This window comes from Oreochromis aureus, linkage group 2 (assembly GCF_013358895.1).
Source record: "Oreochromis aureus strain Israel breed Guangdong linkage group 2, ZZ_aureus, whole genome shotgun sequence".
NCBI lineage: Eukaryota > Metazoa > Chordata > Actinopteri > Cichliformes > Cichlidae > Oreochromis > Oreochromis aureus.
The window spans coordinates 19,143,836-19,149,835 of record NC_052943.1 but is presented as its reverse complement, the minus strand read 5'-3'; positions in this window follow the sequence as shown (position 1 = coordinate 19,149,835).

The window sequence follows — 6,000 nt, the reverse complement described above, 5'->3', positions numbered from 1 at the left end:
AACTGCATTATTTCTAATGGCCAATAGGATGTAACTCCTTTGGCTGGATGGACCTCTATGAGATGATGAATCTAAAGTACTGCTCATTTAACTTATTTACTTCAGTAAACAAAAGGGTTTTTTTTAAATTGAACATTGCATTCATTTATTAGATTATAGTTTGATTTGGAGTAAAAATTACAATAAAGCAGCATATGATGTAGGGTATGGATACATTGTTTCCACTGCATGAGTCTGGGTGACAACACACTACTATTGTTCATATGCAGTCTAAAGAGGATAACCTTTGTATCCAGTCTAAGGAAGGATAATAGGAGACACAGTGAACACTGAGAAAAATAAAGTTGTGAGAAAAATGGGAGCCAAACCTACAACAACAAATAGAAAAAACCCAAACCATGATGCAGCTGCATATATCAAGCCAGTTTATGAACATTAGACTCTGTGGTCTACATCTTCTTGGGTCATTCTTACGCAGACTGTGACTGCAGTACTGCAAAATATTTGACGGTGATAAATTTGAATACCAATTTGATATTTGCTGAAGGAGTGCCTATAATGCTAAACACAATGCTATTGTGAGAGGAAATTTTCCATTTTAGGTCTTTATATTTTTCCCATTCACTCTTATCTTAGTGAAACAGTCTGTCTGTAACAGTTTGATGACGTCTGCTTCCACAAATCTTTATCATTCACCTGGACTCACTTGAGTATTTTGTCTGGCTTGCAAGGATCAGAGCTTTCCCTTCCAGGCAATTAGTCAGTCAACGCTCCATCACCCAATCAAAAGTCCTCCTTAATAACCAGTGGGATACTAATTAGAGTGACGTGCACATATCTCCAACGCCAGGTTTTACCCTTCTGGGCAGAGTTTCATTAACAGTTAGAGCTGAGTGGCTGTCGCAGACCAATATATCATACCTTGAAACTGAAGCAGGTCAGAGGTTAGAAAATCAAACAGGGTTTTGAAGTTACAGAAATGGAAACCTGCGCTATGTGCTCTGATCCTCATACATCATGTCATGATTCAGCCTGTGTCAGAGATGTTTTGCAGAGGGTAAAGATACCGCTGTTCCTCTGACAGATCTGCACAGCCTATAAAAAGCATATTGATTGAATAGAATTGAACCTCCTCAAATCTACATTTTTTTCATCTTCCCAAATGCCCTTGAGGGTCAACACAGTATCTTTTGTAATTGGAAATGCCTGCCGAACTCTCATTGTGAAGAACAAAAACTATTTTGGCCAGGATGGGTAATAAATGGGACTAATGTCTTTGCCGTTCACATGCTGTCTGCAGGGCTGCGATTTGTGTGTACAGCCTAAGGCAGTGGAAATGTTATGTTCTGAGGTCAGCTCTGACAAATCTCTGAACCCTGCCTGCTATAAACTTGGAGGAAAAATGGAACAGCGGGTAGCAAATATAGAAATAGGTACTATGAGAATAACTATATCAATAACATCGACTAAGACACAGTCTCACACAAAACACTCACCTTCAAAAATAGCAAATAAGTACCTTTACAATTTGATTTATTATCAGATATCAATTAGTAAACATCACAGCAAAGCCAGTAAGCTTGACACCGATTTTTTTTAGATTTTAATACAGAAAAAGTATGAATGAAGCTGATAAACAGTTATACTCATGAGTCTGTGAATCTGTCCCGCATACTTGGTGGGACTACTTAGCAGACATACTGACCTGATTCTGTAGAAGCCAAGTAACACACTTTTTTCATGAGTTAGAGGAACACTCGTAAAATCTAGAGTGCTTAATGCCCAGCTGTTTTAGGAGATTACGCACCCTTTAAAAATTATTCATGACCCATTTTTAAAGATTTATAGTTTTAATAAAAATGAATGGCCTTGGGCCTGAGTGTCACAAGCAGTTGTGACACTCAGTTCAGGGGCTGGAGACAGAGATAGTGCTCGCTGTTTGTTGAGATCGTCTCATAAACTGTTGACTCAACTCTTTGCTTGTTTTTCAGAATATAGTTTGTGGTGATGGGTTTTATTTAGAGTCTGCCTATCTATTCTGCCTGTGATATAAATGTTTACCACATGCAGTCCTTTCAGACTTTGAAAGTAGCTACGTTGAAAAGAAACCAATTACAAAGCAAAAGGACTGCTGAACAATAAAAACAGAGAGCTTTTTTTTCCAACCATCTTCTGGGTAGGCCTACTTATTATCTTTGTCAGGATTGCTGCTGCAGCAGTGCAAGCAAAGCAGTTCAGACCGCCCCCACCAAGCTGCCTTCACGTCTCCCTAGGCGGCCTCAAATGGAGATGTAACCCCTGCAGCATGTCTTGGTCTGCCCCTTGTCTCCTACCTGGCTGGCCTTCTCCCATTAATTTGTGCTTGAAATGCATCCAAAGGATAGGGCTCAGGGGTCATCCCAACTTTTGGTGTATCAAGTGCCTCAGATTCAGTTGTTGTTAACTGTGCATGCAGCTCAAAAATGCTTCTGCTCCACATAGATACTGTAAAAATAAAGCGATAAGAGTATAAAAGAGACAGATTTTTTTAAATAAATTTCTGGGTGTACGTCACATTAAAGCTGTATTTGCTTTAACTAAACTAACTAAAAGTGTGTGAATTAATGTTTTATACTTGAAATTGATAGGGCACACTGGACTTCACTGAGAAGTCAAGAATGCAGGCAAATAACTATAATTTTGTATCTTAATCAAAAAACAATAATGTGCTTTATTACATTTTTAGCTTTGAAAATTCACAGATAAAAACAGTAATTATATTTCAGTAATAAATATATTGTTTCAATTAAAGAGCTTGCACATACTGGTAGATCAACCATTACAGTAACATAAAAATGATTGCAATATTTACCAATGCTTTTCATTTAAGCTAAATCTGGGCTAATTAATTTGTTAAGCACTGTATATCTAGTCATATTGCGCATAATGCATTTTAGAGCGAAGATTCAGAATATAATGCATCACCTCTGCAGAAGCAGTTGTGCTGTGCATGCTTTCTGCATCACTAAAAGCCTCTTGATCACACACACATTAGCAGCTGACATTGATTTCTCTCATGAGCTGCACTGCGGGCAGCCTACAGAGAAATGTAAAGCACATTTACCTTTACTTTACATTTAGATCAAATCACTCATGCAGACAGTATATCATGTTTATGTTTCAGGTTTCTGCTGTATCACATTCTCCTTATACTCTACACTCATGTCTAAAAGGGGAACTTGGGGCTTAGTAAGCCCAAATAATCAAGGTGTCATGTTGAATATTAAATTAATTAACTTGTTCCTCATTTTCTTGCTATGTAGTATCACTATATAATCCGAGGGCTTAATAAAAGAGAGAGGGGTTTATCTGTAATCCAGAGGAAGTGATTATGAGATTAGATGTTTATTCAGTCTTACAATGTTGGTTTATTTTCTGGTTCAGCAGGGAACTTTATTTTGGTAGTTGTTTTAAAAGGAACTTGGGTGGGAAATAGTTAGCTACAAAATAGGGGACAAATCAAGTCTTAATAATATTACTGAACACAATAAATGTAAACTATTAACCAAGTTGAGCAAATACATTCACATAGAAATTAAAATAGATTCATTAATTTAGATGAGTGTCATTCCTGGTTATAATTAACAGTTTGAGTTGAAATTTAACCTTCACTTTTCACTCTATGTCTCTTTTGTTTATTAACAATTACAATGGGAGATCAGGTGAAAATGGCGTGTAGGTCACACAGTGCAAAGCAAGGTCACAGAGCTATATATGCCGAATCAATCAGGCAGATTAATGAAGCAAAGCCTGCTGACAAGACAGATTCAAACATGTGGTCACTGTGCTGCAATCACCAATGAAACAAATCTTATCAGTGGCAATATAATTTTGCTATACTGCTTCAGGAAGTGGGAAAAAAAAAACTCTGGTTTATCACTTTTCAAAGTCTTTTAAAAAAAGATTACATAACTAGCTTGGAGCTGTCCCTGAACTCTTAAAAAACCTTTGAGATTTTTTTAAGTGGTTGAATAACAAGCAATGTATCCTCGAAATTATGTTTATATAGATATTACAAACCCGTTTTATCAGTTCAGTTACAGGCTGCTTCAATTACAATTAGGGAAAAGACATTTCGATGTACTTTTGTACAAGATGTAGAAAGTTGTTTAGGGATTCATGTATGATGGGCAAAGGATTTGATCTGCACTCTGTTCCCTGTCTGTGCTTCTATACTTTTGCCAAGATTGGTAAGCCACTGTTGACTTTCTTAAACCAGGCCAAAAATCTATTCATAAGCCAAAAGCTGTGTGTTTTTGTAAATTTATAAAATTTTATGTCATGTTCCTCAACAAAACATAATGTAGAGGTCTCACAAACTTTGCAGATAATTTAATTGAAATGTTTCCTCAGTGTACGGATAAAAAATGACCTCAGTCAGTATTACATTTTCTCTAAACAGAGTACAAAGCTTTTTGAAAATTTTCTAAGAGAAAGAAAACTGTAATATAAAAGATGAAAATGCACTGAGGGTCCCATTGAATAAAACAAGTATAGCCCCAGAAAATAAGTTGACCAATGTCTTTTGTTCTACACAGATATCTAATAGAGAGTATGATACAGCAAACTATAATCGGATTTACTCTGTCTGTCAGAAATGAACACATTTTTCAAACTGATGTGCGAGTGGAACTACTCGATTGTGGCATCTTCCTGTATGGCAAATCTCCCAGTGGCAGATTTTTCGTTGACAATTATTTGTTGTTGACGTGTTGTTTGTTCACTCACAGAGCTTATGTGGCCCTGGGGTAGTAATTCAAAACCACGTGAAAGTGGTAGGAATAAATTGTGTTGGGTGAGGAATTATGGAGTCTTTGGCAAAATAGTGTTGAATTTTACACTTAGAGACTAAATTAACACCTTTGCTGTGTGTGCAAATCAAGTTGTGAGCTGGTGCAACAGAGCATCACACATACAATGAAGATTACGAAGAATGGGGAAAAAACAAAGACTTCTCCCTCTAGAGAGAGTGGAAAATTAATTTTTTCAGTATCTATTGTACAAGTCATCTTACTAACCTAATTTCATAAAAAAAATATAAAGAAGCTGCTAAATACATACAGCCTGAATAACGTAGGATGTTTCGTCATTAGAAAATAGAAATATTACATTAAAAATACCCGAGTAATTACTGGTCTCTGCAATTAAACATGAAAAAGAAGCAGTCTGACATATTTATTTTAACCATCCTGCAAAAAAAGCTCTTGTCTGGCTCTTCCAGTAAAACAGCCCTTGAAGTGCTAAAAAATGACTCATCTTATTTTGGTAATTGTCATTAGAGAGGATAACTTTTTTCAGTTTGTTTCATTTTTTATTGAAAATAAATGCCATGCAAGACTGTATTGCATTTCTTTCTTGCTGCCCAATGAGCTGGGGATAACACCCGTTGCCTCACAGCAAGAATGTCATGGGTTCAAACTCCTGACTCTAAACTCTGTGTGGAGCTGGTCCTCCTTGTGCCTTTGTCAGTTCTCTCCAGAGACTTCCTAATCACTAAACATGCATGTTAGTTGATAAGTGTAAGTGTGAATGCGCTCCAAAAGCATCGGAGCAGCAAGGCAACAGCAATTAATTTGTTTGTGTTTCGCACTGAAGACATTTCAGCATGAGACCAAAAGATGAACATGAGAAGAAAGATCAGTGTTTCAGTTTTATTCCCCAGTATTTGCACCTAGGTATATTAAACAACTTAGCAAATATTGTATTTTGTATCAAAGGACCCCTTTCTTTTTTAGTGAGCCAAAGAATTGGAACATGTTGACCGACAGATGTTCTTCTCACCCAGGTATGCCATATCCTTCTGAGAACCAAGGGGAAAAAGTATCTTTCAGTTTAACTTTATTTGTTTGTCCACTACAGAGGACATAAATGAAGAGGCTGGGTCTCAGGAGGATACAAGATTGATTCCAGAAAGTTGATTCTGTTCATCTGGAGGTAGCATTTTCAGTGGGTGAAACATTT